The 15,864-nt window shown below is 40.4% G+C and overlaps 1 pseudogene; it reads right to left on the bottom strand.

The window, feature by feature from the left end:
* Positions 1-5,737: 5,737 nt before the first annotated feature.
* LOC111898125 (uncharacterized) lies at positions 5,738-10,845 on the bottom strand (annotated as a pseudogene).
* Between the last annotated feature and the right edge of the window lie 5,019 nt (positions 10,846-15,864).

The following is a 15,864-nucleotide window of genomic DNA, read 5'->3' as shown; positions in this document are numbered from 1 at the left end:
ACATTCCATATCTGAAAACAAACATGGAATGATCAGCCTTTGATTGTTGAAAACCATCACTGATAAGTGTAACATCCCGAAAATTCAGAAGTATAGTTGGAGGGCTAAAGTTTAAATAAGAAGGTCGAATCGGCGAGTCAATAGGGGGACTCGGCGAATCGAGTCGCGTTTTGGGTCGCATGTTAAGTCACCAACTCGGCGAGTCGCATAGGTGGACTCGGCAAGTTGGTGCTGTATGGAGAAAACCTTAATCTCGGGAGTTGTGCCCTATATAAAGAACATAACACCTCTTCCCCAGCCTCTTTACCTTCCCTTTGAGTTCCAGAAACCCTAGATTCTTGTGAGCTTTCCTTGGTGAGAGATTAGAGCCTTGGAGGAGGGAATCTTGGAAGGAAATTGAAGAGCAAGAAGATTGGAGCAAGGGGCTTTGTAGAGCTTTGGTTCATTCTTCAGTTGGAGCTTTCTTTTGAGGTAATAATCTATTGCTTAAGCTCCTTGATCCTTTGTTGCTTGAATTTTTGGGGCATTTCTAGAGTTATTTCGGGTTTGGAGGTTGGATCTGAGGTTGCTACCTCAGATCTGGACTTGAGATGGTCCAGAAGATCATAAAGTCCATGTTCTTGAGTTGTGGGTGAAGCTTTCTTGTCCCAAACCCTAGCCTAAGAGTGTGTATGACTTAGATCTCTTTGGATTCACGTAAAGTTTGCCACTTTACGTGATGGGTGGCTTGTAGGAGAGTAGATCTATGGATTGGAGCCCCTGCATGGCTTGGAAAGCCACTGTATGGATTAAGAACTAGAGGCACTCGGCGAGTCACATGGGTGAACTCGGCGAGTTGGATGAAGATGGGAAGGAACTCGACGAGTTGGAAGAACAACTCGGCGAGTAGGTTGAATGTGTTCTTGGACTCGGCGAGTCTGTTCTTGGACTCAGCGAGTTTGGTCGTGGAGTCCTAACCTTTTTGGGTTGAGCTGTAAATCGGTGAGTCGAGGGACGACTCGGTGAGTTGAGTGGGAAAGGACTCAGAGTTTGTTGGACTCGGCGAGTCTTGGGGCCACTCGGCGAGTTAAGTCGCGGATTGGGAGTTCTGAGTATAGGGACTCGACGAGTCAGCGGGTTGACTCGGCGAGTAGAGTCAGTCAGGAAGGTTGACTTTGACCAAGGGTTGACCGGTTGACTTCCAGGGGTATTTTGATAATTATTGGTATTTATTGAGTTCAGTCTTTTGGTATTGATCAATGGTGGAGTTCGTGTCGGAAGTTGGAGCAGCGTGATCTTATCTGTTTAGTCAGCAGTTGCGAGGTGAGTTATCCTCACTATATCGACAGGGTCTACGGCACCAAGGCCGGCCCTTTATCAGATTGTAATCCGGGTATCGTTGTTATGTTATTGCTTTGCTATGTTTGCATCCTAGTAGTTAGGATGGTATATGTTAGAGACCCGGTTAAGGTCGGTGTCCTAATATATAGGATGATGCTATGCTAGTGACCGGTTAGGTCGGTATCCTGGTTAGGATGATGTTATGTTATGTGATCTGCTAGATCAGTTTGAGTGGATGTGAAATGTTATATGATTGTATGTTTATGTGCACATGGATGTTGGACTGGGGTTAGGTTGAGGCGGGTCCTGCTTTGTGCTGTAGGCCAACATACCCAGGGCAGACCGGTTATCCCGAAGGCCCAGCGAGCGGTCCGGATAGGCTGTAGGCCCCAAGAGGGTGGACCAGACGTGTCGAGGCTCGGAGAGTGGACCAGGCCGACTGAAGGCCCGGTGCGGGCGGACCAGTCATACTGTAGACTCAGAGAGTGGACCAGGTAGATTGAAGGCCCGGTGCGGGCGGACCAATCACACTGTAGACTCGATGTATATGGCTAGACTCGGAGGGTGGACCAGGTGGACTGAAGGCCCGGTACGGCGGACCAGTCACACAGTAGACCCGAAGTGCATGACTGTTATGTGTTCTGTTATGATATGACATGTTATGTGTATGGTATATGTGGTTGGTATTTTGGGGGTATCTCACTAAGCTTTCGGGCTTACAGTTGTGGTTTAAATGTTTCAGGTACTTTAGGAGACCGTGGCAAGGCAAAGGCGTGATCATACCGCTCCTCATGATTATGTTTTATGATATGGTTATGGGGAGACTCTGATAAATAATTGTATTGAAAACCTTTTTGTATTAACTTTATGAAATTGGGTTGTTTTTGAAAAGTTTAGATTTTTTGGAATTTTTAGAGTGTTACAATAAGAGCCTTGGTAAATTTTTGATACCAATTCCTTGAGGCTTGTTTCAAACCATAAATGGATTTTTGTAACTTACAAACATGATCTTCTTCCTTTTTGGAAAATCCCTGTGGCAACTTTATGTAGATTTCTTCTTCTAAGTCATCATGCAAAAAGGCATTTTTGACATCAAGTTGGTGAACTTTCCATTGTTTCTTTGTTGCAATGGCTAAGGCACATCTTACGATAACAAGTTTTTCCACTGGAGCGAAAGTCTCGTGAAAATCAATACTTTCAATCTGGGTATACCCTTTTGCCACAAGGAGAGCTTTAAATCTTTCTATCTCTCCATTGGGTTTATATTTAATTTTATAAACCCATTTTGAATCAATAGCTTTCTTCCCTTTGGAAGATGTGTTAAGACCCAAGTGTTGTTTGCTTCCAAGGCCTCAATTTCCTTCTTCATCGCTTCTCTCCATCTAGGATCCTTCGTTGCCTCTGAAAAATACTTTGGTTCGTTGTTCATTGATATGGAAGTTAGAAAAGCATGGTGTGGTTTGGAGAACTTCTCATAGCTCACGTATTGTGAGATAGGAAAGGGCTTTCTAGAAACCACCTGTATCTTCGTTGTAGGATTGAGAGAAAGAGGTAAATTAGTAACAAACCCATCAAACTGCTTTGACATCGTTCTGTGACGAGTACTTTGTCGTAATCCCTCGTTAAGATCAGCTGGTGGTTCATTTATTGGTGGAGTATTGTTAGCTTCGCCCCTATCATCTTGTGTTAATTCTGATTGAGAGCGATTGTTGTTGGTCTCATTGTTATTCTCCCTTGGTTCTTCACGAGTTTGAAACTGTGGAACAAAATTTTCAACAAAAACTTCTGCACCATTCATGGCATCAACAAAAGTTTTATCGTTAGTACTTGCATTATTATTGTAATTTTCTCTAAAAGGGAAAATCTTTTCAACGAAGGTTACATCTCGTGTGTTATATATCCTATGACTCTTCAAATCATATAGCTTGTACCCATTTTTTCCATTAGGATATCCAAGAAATATACATGCTCTCCCTCTTTCTTGGAACTTATCTGCTTTACCAACACTGTCATGGGCATAAGCTAAGCACCCAAAAACTCGACATTAACTGTAAGTAGGTTCTTTTCCTAACAATATTTCATGAGGAGTTTTGTTAATTAAAACTGGTGTTGGTAGTTTATTTATGACTTATGCTGCCATGGAAACACACTCACCCCAAAACTCGATTGGAAGAGAAGCTTGAAACCGGAGAGCTCTAGCCATTTCAAGAAGATGCCGATGTTTTCTCTCGACAACTCCGTTCTAATGTGGTGTATATGGGCATGATGTTTCAAGCAAGATTCCATGTTTCATGTAGAAGTACAACATGTGTTGAGATCTAAACTCAGATCCATTATCTGTTCGGATCCGTTTGACCCGTTTTCCAAATTGGGTTTCCACCATATTATAAAACATGACTAAAAAATATGCTGCTTCAGTTTTAGTTTTCATAAGATATACCCAAACACCACGACTGAAGTCATCGACAATAGACAAGAAATAATGTGCACCATCAATAGAAGCATGTCTATAACGACCCCAAATATCAACAAGAATTAAGTCAAAACAACTAGAGGTTTTAGCAAAGCTTATAGGAAAATGTAATCTACTTTGTTTTGCACGAATACACGAATCACAAAAATGACTATTAGTGTTTATATTTTCTAAATGTTGGATCTTCTTAAGAACTGCATCAGAAGCATGTCCTAATCTCTTATGTCATATTTCACTTTTAGTCCATACTGCCATGACCACTTCGTTTTGTTTGAATGGTTCAAGGTAGTATAGGCCATCCTTTTGTTTACCCATCCCAATCAGGTTCTTCGAAGGTAAGTCCTGTACAACACATTTGTCTGGAAGGAAGGTTAAAGAGCAATTTAGATATCGTGTGATCTTGCTGACCGACAATAAATTGCAGTTAAAATCTGGCACACTTAAAACATCCTTAAGACTAAAACCTTTAGACAAGTGTATATCACCCACCCTTTTAACCTCCAATGTCTCACCATTAGGGATAGTCACGGATGTATAATTACTTTTGGTTTTAACATTTTCTAACCAATTTTCCCAATGTGTAACATGATCACTAGCCCCAGAATCTATAATCCAAGAATTATTAGCCTTAGTGATTTTACCTGTCATGTTGGCGGTAGGAGAAGTCTTTTTGCTGTTTTCTGCAACTTGATTGGTCCGCAATAGTTTTAGAAGGACTTCATATTCAGCCTTTGTTATCCCTGGTACAACACTGTTATCGGATATGGTAGTGGTAGCCTTTGATGGTGTCTTTTGTTTGTTGTCTTGAGATTTCGTCTGTTTTGGGTTCCACCACTGTGGATAGCCGATAATTTCAAAACAACCATCCATAGTGTGACCAGATTTTTGACAGTTTGTACACCAACAATCTTCATTCCTTTTCTTGGTAGAGTTTTGCGAGATGTCCTTTCTTTTCGGACCAATTTTTCCATAGGTTTGGAAGGCTGTTGCATCACCACCAGCATGACGATTCATCCCAACAATTCTTTGTTGTTCATCATGGCTGACCAGATGGTAGGCAATACTAAGAGCTGGTAACGGAGTGGAACTCAAAATTTGTGTCTTGACAGCATTATACTCATCATTTAGTCCCATTAGGAAGTCGTATAATCTTTCTTTCTCTCGAAGCTTCACGAACTCTTTGTTGACGTCGCATTTGCAACCTTTACAAACATAGGAGGGTGTGGGACTTATAGATTGTATTTCATCCCATACACTCCTAAGCTTCGTGTAGTATGCATATATAGACATATCTCCTTGACGTATGGTGGTGACGGTTTCTCAGCTCATATGCTCTGGGGGCATTTTCTTTTCCAAAGCGTTCTTCAAGATCCACCTAAATATCGCGTGCAGTGGCTGCATACTTGACACTTCTCTTAATCTCTTTTTCCATTGAGCTTACCAACCATCCTCGAACCTTTGCTTTGCATCTCCTCCAATTCATCAGCTCCTCAGAATCTTCTTTTGGCATTAGCATTGTGCCATCAACAAAACCCATCTTGTTTTTGGCAGACAATGCATTTATCATCTCGTTTTGCCAATCACTGTAACTTCCATCATGGAGTAAATTTTCTCCAACGAAATTTTGGCCTGGATGATCAGCAGGAGTGAGGAAGAATGGAGACGTGATATCAATGGGCGTCTTGGACGAAGACGCATCAGCAGGGCCTGTCATGGCTTAGGGTTTCCAGACCTGCTTTAATACCATGTGAATTAACAAAATTTATGAAAGTATCGTATATTCTCACAACTTCCAGAAAACCAATTACAATAGTTTATATAATGATTTATAGATAACGATTAATTTGAAAAAAAGATAAAATATATCTAAACAATAAGAATGTGAAGATAGCGACTCCAACTGAGAAGATAACAATTCCAACATCATAAAGCTAAGATGGTTGTTTACCAAGTGCCTCTCTAGTATAACAAAAAATTGGCACTTATCTTGAAACATACTTCTAAGTTCTAACAAACCAACATGACAAACATAAATGATGATCATGGACGTTAATTTGGATATGATTTTTACATTCGTAGACGCACGTTGATATTGAAGCAACTCTCTTAACATCTTTACTTCAACATTAACAACAACCCAATTGTCAATTACTATTCCCACTTTCTTTAGCATCGGTGACTTGCCTAAGATAAGCTTCATAAAATCCATTTTTGACTTCACGTTGACCATGTTTCTTATCTCTAATTCACACAAATGATCCAATGTAACATTACAGTAGTCCACCAAGTCAATAAGGTTAATGGCACTTTGCGACACAACTTCTGATGTATAACACGTCTATTAAAAACAATTTACTTTCGTAATTAATTAATCATTTACTCATATAACATATTATCTTATTTAGCATTCATGGTTTCATACAATTTACCTCCATTTTAATTTTCTCTATATTCAAGGAGCTTGTTACCAAAAGAAGAGCACAATGTAAGTCAACTTCTTTTGCAAAGCATAGTCCGGATACATTAAGAACTATGAGGTGGACATGTGCAATAAGGAGCTTATATGGAAAGACACCTGAAGCAAAACACTTTAACCAAAATCAAGAAACAAGAATTAGCAAAACCTAATTGTCCTTTAAGTTGTCATGTATGAGATATATAGATTTGGTTCAACACGGGTTACCTTAAGCGGAGAAGAATTCATATACAGATGTTCAATCATTGGTAAACACGTAAATAACTCAACAAAATCAGAATTCCAACACCCAGTAAGATGTTTTTCATCTCCAATATACATCACAATACAATATATGTATGTATATATTAATATAGCAAAGTTTTTCTAAAATGGTAAATTTTGTTGGGTTTTAGTGATTTTACCAATGTGAAGCTCTTAAATAGAGGAAAATTGAAGATAAAACATAGAAGAACATTGGAACTTATGCTGACATTGTGAAAGTATAAGCTCTTCAGCCTACTAAATCCATAAAACGAGGATGGAGGTTGAAACATAGAGTTTTGGAGTTTTAGGTGCTTTAAGTGTTGTAACATGAAGAATGACGATAGTAGCTTATGGTCATTACCTAACCCAATGCAAAGAGAAAAGGTCTTGAGGGTAGACATTTTGGATAAGCGAAGTATGATTTGGTCAATCTCACAACAACTAGTCAGTTGAGAACTACTAAAAGAGAATGATACTGAAACATCCAAAAAATCATGACCAAAAATTTCATTTTTATTTATTAAAGAACCATAATTATCAAAATCGTTTCATCCAAAAACATAAGTCGTAGTACCAAAACAGAGTATCACATCAAAACTCATATCAAAATATTAGAGTAAAAACATCCCAGGCTAAACAAATGGTGTGTGCACTGCATTCATCCCGAGCTCTTCCCCTTGCTACTAGAAGTACTTGAAATCAAAACTAAAAACTATAAGCCCGAAGCTTAGTGAGTCTCCCCAAACTACCACATACCATACAAATAATCATGCTACTAGGAGATACGAGCCCCTCCCACACTCAGGGAGATATGGGCCCCGCCCACACTCGGCTAACTAGAAGATATGGGCCCCACACACATTCTGCTGTCTAGGAGATAAGGGCCCCACCCACACTCGGAAAACTATGAGATACATGCCCCGCCCACACTCAGCTAATGATGAGATATGGGCCTCGCCCACACTCGACGAACTATGAGATACGGGCCCCGCCCACACTTAACTAATGATGAGATACGAGCCTCACCTACGCTCTATGAAATACGGGCCTCACCCACACTCTATGAGATACAGGCCTCGTCCACACTCAACTAATGATGAGATATGGGCCTCGCCCACACTTATATTCCTAACAACACATACATGTATCACACATACAACAAGTATAGCAATCCAACAATCTGACTTATATCTATACTTAAGTAATAATGAGATACGGGCCCCGCCCACACTCTTTGTTCCTATCAAGAACATACAAACTACATGGGCCATCATTGGTGCCTTCGACCCGTTCAAACCAGGAGGAAACTCACCTCGCACTGCTGAAGTCCCGCGGATAATTCTCTGGCTGCTGGCTGACAAATCCCCGAACTGTCAATCCTCAAAACAAAACCCAATTAACCATTTGGGTTTCAATTCATAACCATAAATTCACACTTGGGTTAAAAGGACCATTTTACCCCTAACCTAGCTTGGTCCAAGACCAAGGCCCAAACTCATACTCTGAAGGCCCTAAGGTCAAATAATCAACCAGGGCCCAATTATGGCCCAATTTTCCAAGTTGGGCCCAAACCCCTTACATGGGCCTTACCCTAAAGCCCATCCAAATAATTTAGTCCATACGCTTGTTTTCAGATGGCCCAACAAGAATCCAAACACTTAAGCCCAAAAGAAAGGCCCAACTTGAAGCCCAATCATAATTAGGGTTTTCACATGAAATGACAATAAGGGTTAAGAGTTCTTACTTAACCCATAGGACTTAATCCATTAAGTCCATCACTGTACTAGGCCATTCATACAATGTAGTCGGACATAATTCAAAATTCCAATCTAACAGTCCGAACGCGGGTCCCGACAAATCCTAAACTAACATTTCCAAAAGTAGGGTATTCTAAACCCTAAATAGGGTTTCCAACCCAATCACAAGCCAACTAAGTCCAAGATTAATCTATTGGGTCGATTAGGGTTTCACTATGTTGAACACCACTCATTGCCACCACGGGCAATGGTGGTCAACGATGGCTCACGGCGACAACCACCACCTCACGGTGGTGGTGGGGGTTTTCCATGGTTTTCTCTGGCCCAAAACACCCAATCAACATCTCAACAAGGAGGAAACACACTTACACGCACCTATTGACACACATACAACCACCCACACGGTGGCAGGCGGCAGAAAACGGTGGCAGCCACCACCTCACAGTGGTGTTGGCGGGCCTTCCTTTTGGTTTTCCGGCTATATATGGGTCATACAACAACACCAACACAGAAAACAACATATATCCGGGAACATACATCTACCTAGCCACCTCCCATGCGGTTGACGTAGCCGGAAAAATACGAAAACTGTGGCTAAGGCCACCGGCGGCAGCAACGACACATCTAACGTCAAACACTCAGAGAGGGACGAATGAGAGGAGAGAAGTTAATCTTACTGAGAGTTTTCGGTGGCTCACGACCCACATATGAAGAACACAACGTGTTTCCCCGGTCCTCGGCGGTTCTCCGGTTGCCCACGACGTCTCCGACAGTAAGGGTCACGATGGCGACGTTCGACGACAATGTAGCGGCGGCGATCGAATTTTGTGATGCAAGCGGCGGCTGAGGGGCTCCAAGAACGGTGGCGGCGGCGGCTGAATCTCATTTAGGTTTAGGGTTGAAGTGTATCTCGTGACTAGAGGGTGTGAAGGGGAGCGGGTTTAATTCCCGTATCCTACTCCCAAACTCAGTATAAAAATTGACATTTTTTGTCCCTCCTTCTCTAAATCTTTTCAACTTAAATCCCAATAATTACCATGTAGCCCCTGCCCTAAAAAATCTTTACAAACTGAATCTGGATTTTACCCTTTAGCCCTTGGTTCCCAAAATCTATTCAACACAAGTCCAAATGATACCATTTAATCAATAAATTCCCGAATTTATTATATTTTACTCCCAAGGTTGACACTAATAAACTATTATAGATTTAGGGTTTCAATAAAATAATATGAAATATACTTCTCATCCTGGGGTTTATTTATTTATTTATTTTATTTAATCTTATTTATTTAAACTGCAAAATAGAATGTTACATAAACTATGTGGCGATGGTGTAACAACAAGATTGGGTAGATAATATGTAAGAGTTTGCATTTGATGGGCAAGTAATTATGTCGTGATATTTGAAAGATTCCATCATCGAACTTGAGTTTTGGAATGTTCACACAATGATACCTCTAGTTTCTTGATAAAATACTTGTTTAAAACGCATCTCAAATTGGCATAAGAGTTAGCATTGTTCTTGCTACATCTGCTATGGATGAAATCGTTTTGCTCAAGAAACCGTTTATGGGGTTTTATTCTTCAAACAACCAGAGTTTCTGGGGTCTTATTCTTCAAAAAACTGAGTTTTGCTCAAGAAATGGTTTAAGAGTTTCTTAAGAACACTATGAATGGAGGTTGAAGTTGATTAATAGCGATGTGATGTTTATGTATGTATGTGTTCATCACATATTTGATGTATGTTTTGGAGTTCTTGAGTTCGTGAGAAAGGAGAAGAAAGTGACAAAATGAGAAAATATACCAAAAATCTTGAGTTAACCGGAAAAATCGTAAACGGCTGAGACTCGACGGAGAAGATGACTGGAGCCTCGGCTAAACCTCCGATAGTAGGTCATAAGGATGTTTTTTGAACAGTTCAACAAGTTCAATCGAAAAATGTAGACAAAAAAATCCAGTGACTAAATATGTACAAATAAAAAATATGCTACCCATTTAAGTCATTATCCCTAGAAAACAATAAAAAATAAGTATAATTGAAATATTCTTCATAATTTCCTCTATTACCCTCAATATCGTTGCGAGTTCGTCTCTCGAAAGATGGTCGATGTGTGATATTAAAAATTTCATATCATGTTTTTTTGTTTTTTTTTCTTGGGCTTTTTGTTTGTACTCTCGTGTTTTTCCTTTTAACGACCAATTTCTCTTTTTAGAGTTGCAAACGACATTCAAAATTCAAATTATATATTTCGAAGGTACTTGCCATCTTGCGTATGTCATCATTTTTATCGGCTCCTGATGTGTTAGACAAAACCCTTTTTTGTCTTATCTCTACCAATCGGACAAAATATCTTTTCGAGTTCAAGCTCATTATCTTGATTCAAATCAAACTCGCAACGAGTATCCAGAGAAGTTGTGTAACTCGTTTCGGATATTTTGGTTCTATCTGAACTACCTTGTTCTTCATTTCCATAAACTTCATTTCATTTTGTGGAAGCGGATAAAAACTTACAAACTTCAACAAATTTGAATCGCCAGTGGTTATTGTCTATTTTAAATATTTCAAGTGTCATCTTTAAAATGTTTGTATCACTTTCCCTGCTTTTTGTTGACTCATTAAGTTGTTGTACGTGCCGTTAAACTTTGTTACCGTCTTGTTCATTTCACAAAACTTGGTAGTACAGTGGTACTTTGTATGATACTCCCCACGACCCAAATCCTTGTGAAACCGCTGAGTAATGAGTCGCTAAAAATGACCAGTCGGCTCACATTTTGGATCTTGGGAGCCTCGAAAACGTCGACCCATGATTCCGCTAATATTTACTCTTCTTCTGGTATGCATTGTTTTGGGGTTGCCTTTTCTCTTATAGCAAGTGCTTTCTTTTTCCTATTCTCTTTGGGGTTGGATGTTATGCGAACGGGTTCGAGTTCGGGTTCAAGTTGCGTTTCTTGAATAACTTCGAAGTTTGGCTCCGTCGTGGATTAGCTTCCCGAAACGTTTTAAGAAAGAGGAGAAAAAATAGAATAAAGTTGAGCTAAGGGGTGACATAGAGTAATATTGTGTTATTTGTTGATAATGACTGTTGGGGTACTAAAATATAGGGGTATCAAGTTGTGGTTGGTAATTAGACGGAACGGAAACGAGAACATTTTCACTCGGTGTTTATTGAACCACTTGCACACGACTTGTTTTGGTCAGGGGTGAGATTGCTAGGAGGTCTATTTTGATTCATTATGGCAGTAGAAAGTGTGGTTTTTATATGAAATGAGTAGTAGAAAGTGTAGTATTTGTGTGAAATCAGTATTAGATAATATGATATTTATAGTGGTTAATTTATATAAAATAAAATAATTTTCAAAAAATAGTCATTTATAGCGTTTGGAATGAAGAAGGAAAAGAGTTACAGGGAAATTAGTTGGTGTTGCATGGACGCCACACCACTGCACAATGGTTGGTGTTGGTGTTCACTGCATAACCACATTGTCATTGTATCACAACACCTTGTAGTGTATATGATACCCACTCTAGTCAACTTAAGAGACTTTCAACTAATATGAAATAGACAACTTATACAAATAAAATTAAATGATAAAGTTAATAGTTACATAAATAAACAATTTTAAAAAACTCTTATATTATAAAAATAAAATAAACTTTTTTATTTTAAGTTTTTACATTATAAACTTCAAAACAAAAAAAACTCTCAATCATTATGAATGTTCTTGTTAAGATAGACTGATAGACTACAGAAAAAACAATATAGTATTTTTAGGGATGTGTTTAGCTAATAATCTAAACAAAATCGTGTACCATGTTGAGATTAGCAAAATCATTATATAAAAAGGATAAGATTGTCTTATGCAAGGTTGTCAAGCGATGACCATGGTATTAGTGTTCACCACATAACCACAATGTCAACACAATACCATATAGTGTACGGGGTATCCACTCCGATAAACGTAAGAGAATTTTAGCTAATATGAAATAGACAACTTATACAAATAAAAATAAAATGATAAAATTTTTAATAGGTTACATAAATAAACAATTTAAAAAAACTCATGTATTATAAAAATATAAATAAAATATATTTATGAGAAATTTTATCAAATGACCAAAGGGAAGGGGTATTTGAACATTTTAACCATGAAATTTTGAGTTTTGTAGAATGACGAAGAGATCCGCAGATGGGGCTCTGCGGAAGCCTTTTACATTCTGAGGAATGTGAATAGTAACGAGGAATTGAGGTGACAGGAAAAAAACGGTTTGTTGCACACTTCCGCAGAGGGGGCTCTGCGGAAAGGTTGTTGACGCTCTGTGGATCTGTCCTTCATCAACAAACCCATGAGGAACTGTTCTTCGGCTAACCATGGAAAAAATTGGGATCGCCTCACCGTCCTCGTGTTCTGCCCTTTGTCAACATCTCTTCTTCGTCTTTTTCCTTCTGTTCTGCATCAAATCCCCAACCCCCCTTCTAAAAATTCGTCACTTATGCAACTAACAAAGTGAGAACCAACTTTTTGGTGTGATTTTACAATTTTACCCCACCTCATTTCCGCACAACTATTCACTTTCCTCATAAGGATTAAGCCTTCCGCAGAGCACCCTCTGCGGAAGTGATGCTCATTTACCAAAATTGATTTTTTATGGTTAAAAGCTTCAAACCCTCCATTCCCTTTGGTTATTTACCAAAATGCTTCTTTTATTGTAACATCCCAAAAATACGAGCCAAAAATTTCATTTTTTAAAACATGTATTTAGCAAAACATTAGGAATAAAACGTTCAACGATCATATCATTTCACAAAAGATATTGCATGTCTAAAAAACATATTTATAAAACATAAAAGTGTCAGAGTACAAATCCCCAGGAAGATCTCATAATGCGGAATACAAAGCACGTGTGTGATGTACCGCTACCGCGCCAACTCCTTCCCCTTCGAAGAAGAGGTACCTGAAACCAAAACTGAAAACTGTAAGCACGAAGCTTAGTGAGTTCCCTCACTGTACCACATACCATATAATCACATAACATACATATACTGTCGGGCATATCTGGGTGCCCGACCTACCCCTTCGGTCCTCTCGACCGGATACTGAACAACATATCTGGGTGCTGATCTCCCCTTCGGTCCTTACGACCGGATACTGCCAGGCATATCTGGGTGCCCGACCTACCCCTTCGGTCCTTACGACCGGATACTGCCAGGCATATTTGGGTGCCCGACCTACCCCTTCGGTCCTCTCGACCGGATACTGGGGACTATTTCACCCCCTACTACTACCACATAACACATAACACATAATCTATCTAGCATGGTTGGGCACGACCACCCATTCAGCCCTATCGACCGGTAACCTAGGGACTATCTTCCCATACTGTCACTAGCACATAGCATCATATCATACTAGCACATAAACATATTACAGGTAGTAGCAACCTTAGATGAGTATCACAGAGACAATCATCTATCATACAACTCCTACTGGTGGGCCGACATTGTGGCCGTAGACCCACCGCTACTGGAAGGCAACTCACCTCAAAGTAGCTACTGGTCTGCGTGGGAACTGACTGTCTGTTGTTGCTGCTGCCCCAGAAATCCTCCGGCTATAATCCCCACAAAACACTCAGTCAAATACTGCTAATAGACCTTAGGGTAAAATGACCATTTACCCCTAATCAAGCCAAGAGTCAAAGTCAAAGTCAAAGTCAACTGCCAGTTGACCCGACTCGCCGAGTTGGCTTGCCAACTCGCCGAGTTCCTATCCCTTTGTTTGACCATAAACCCGTCTCTACTCGTCGAGTTAGCATTGACTCGACGAGTTTTCCTTCTAAACCAAAGGCCAAAAGTCCTTCATCCTACTCGCTGAGTTGTATGAACAACTCGCCGAGTTCATCTTCATCCGAAGAACATGCTACGCTGAGACTCGCCGAGTTGTATGAACAACTCGCCGAGTCTGTTCTTGAGGCAAGAAGATTGCCTTGAACTCGTCGAGTCAGGGCATTGACTCGCCAAGTTCCTTCATGGGTGAGTCTGGCTTCCGACTCACTGAGTCACACCCCATGATTCACTACTCCACCCTGCAAACACGAAAAAGGGGAAAACTCGGGGACTCGCGACTCGACTCGCTGAGTCCGATGAACGACTCGCCGAGTCTGTCACATGCAAATACTATATACTCGATTTTGGTTGAATCCAACTCATTCCATTCATAGATCTGGGTTTCTAGGGCATGAATAACATGTAAAGTTTCCAACTTTACGTGTAATTAATCACCAAAGAAGGTATTAGGGCTCAAAATGCACTAAAAGGGTAGATCTAGGGCTTTCATGCAATATGGCTCCATAAAGGCAGTAGATCCAAGCTCCTGGAGCTCAATCATGCCTAGATCTAGATGCTAAGCAACTTATTACAAACCCTAATACACATTCAAGCTTGGGGAAAGGCTCAAGAAGGACTTTCATGGAGCTATAAGGGACTATAAGCATGACAACATAGGGAAACCGAGTTATACCTCAAGGAAATCACTGAGATAGCACAAGGATGCCTGGCCTCCTTCTTCTCTTCTTGATTTACTCTTCTTTCTTCTCAAAATCTTCAAGAAACACACCAAAGTACTTCAATCTCATAAGGAGTAAGGTTTGGACGATGTTGGGAGCTCTGAGGGTGAAGGGGGCGAGGTTGGGGCGCATAAGGTTGGTTTAAATATGGTTCAAACCCTTGAAATTTAGTGTTTCATCATACAGCGGGGACTCGCCGAGTCGCCAACTTAAACGTGCCCCCAAACCTGTCTCTACTCGGCGAGTCGGGCCTACAAATCGCCGAGTCCAAGGCTAAAATGTAAAATACTTAGATAAATTTTACGTACCAGGAACCAGGTGCTACAAATCTCCCCCACTTATTTTAGACTTCGTCCTCGAAGTCTGCTAGTCGATCCTGAAACAGCTCAGGGTAATGCTCCATCATTTCTTCCACCAGCTCCCAAGTCCATTCCGAACCCTTTCGGTGCTGCCATTGCACCTTTACTAATTCCACCCTCTTGTTCCTCAGATCCTTCGACTTCCGGTCGAGGATTACGACTGGGCGCTCAATATAATTCAGGCTGTCATCAACCTGTATATCCTCTAGCGGCACCACCGCTGAATCATCCACTAGGCACTTCTGCAGCTGGGAGACATGGAAGGTGATGTGGATCTGACTGAGCTCGGCTGGCAGATCCAACCTATATGCCACCTTGCCCACCCGGGCTACCACCCTGAACGGACCAATGTATCTCGGGCCCAACTTGCCCCGCTTCTTGAATCGAATGACGCCTTTCCAAGGCGACACTTTCAGGAGAACCATATCCCCGACCTGTAACTCCAGGTCTGATCGACGCTTGTCGGCATAACTTTTATGCCGACTCTGCGCAGTCTGAAAGGAACTTAAAAAAGTCATGAGAGTTTCAAATGAATGTGGTGAAAGGAACTTAAAAAAGAGGGTTTCAAATGCATGAGATTCAAGAAAAAATGCTAGTTTTATAAGTATGTATGATGTTTTTTTTTTTTTTTAAACTTTTTACATATTATACTTAATTTATTAGTTTTAATA

This window comes from Lactuca sativa, chromosome 8 (assembly GCF_002870075.4).
Source record: "Lactuca sativa cultivar Salinas chromosome 8, Lsat_Salinas_v11, whole genome shotgun sequence".
In the NCBI taxonomy this organism is placed as follows: Eukaryota; Viridiplantae; Streptophyta; class Magnoliopsida; order Asterales; family Asteraceae; genus Lactuca; species Lactuca sativa.
This window is presented reverse-complemented; position numbering and strand designations above follow the sequence as displayed.